Source organism: Alligator sinensis, unplaced genomic scaffold, assembly GCF_000455745.1.
Source record: "Alligator sinensis unplaced genomic scaffold, ASM45574v1 scaffold2670_1, whole genome shotgun sequence".
Classification (NCBI taxonomy): Eukaryota; Metazoa; Chordata; order Crocodylia; family Alligatoridae; genus Alligator; species Alligator sinensis.
Window position 1 is genome coordinate 1 of NW_005845974.1, and position 809 is coordinate 809.

The 809-nt window shown below is 51.4% G+C and overlaps 1 non-coding gene across 1 annotated transcript; it reads left to right on the plus strand.

The window, feature by feature from the left end:
• The first annotated feature begins 679 nt into the window (after positions 1-679).
• Positions 680-761, plus strand: TRNAS-GCU. Its single transcript has one exon. It is a non-coding gene; the product is annotated as a tRNA-Ser (tRNA).
• The last annotated feature ends 48 nt before the right edge of the window (positions 762-809 follow it).

Consider the following 809-nt stretch of genomic DNA (forward strand, 5'->3'; position numbering starts at 1 on the left):
TAATGTTGCCGAATCTGGACTCCATTTTCTCATGTTTTACCTGTGAGGTTTCTAACAAGCTCCGCGAGAGTTTACGTGCGACGTAGTGAAATACCTTTGCCCACGCTCGGTAGTTTCCCCGCGCGGTTATGGGCTTTGCCATTGTAAATGACAGCTTCACCCGAGAAGATCAGCTTGGGCTGAATTGGAGAGCACCTGTCCAGCGCGCCCTGAGGAAGAAAGAGAAAAGAGACAAACAATTGCACCGTGAATCGCTGCAGGGGGATCCATTGGTGCTGAATCCAAAGCCTAGTCTCAAAGGAGCAATAAGGGAATAAGAGGGGCCACACACACGAATAACATTAAAGCACTGACTGCACCTTTTCTTTCCACCCACCCCCAACATTTTGATGACCAGTGGTTTGGTGAGGGCCAACCCTTCTCGTGATCCAGCACCTGACTCAGCCACTTCAATACTGCAGGAATGGCCCAAGACCTTCCAGCAGCACTGCTACCTGCAGGGCGAGATTTGCAAAAGGTCCGACAGGATGGACCTAGTTGTTTTGTGTGTGTTGTGTGCGATGCAGATATTATAACGGGTCCGGGTGGGCAGCGGGCCTTTGTACGGGTGCGCGGGTGCGGTTTTTTTGGTATCAAGAAAGATTTTTCTTTTTGTGGTGGAAACAGGTGTAACAGGCAGGACAAGGTGGCCGAGTGGTTAAGGTGATGGACTGCTAATCCATTGTGCTCTGCACGCATGGGTTCGAATCCCATCCTTGTTGTGAGACACTTTTGTGGGGCGAGGTGGGCAGGCTGGAGGGGAGGGACAG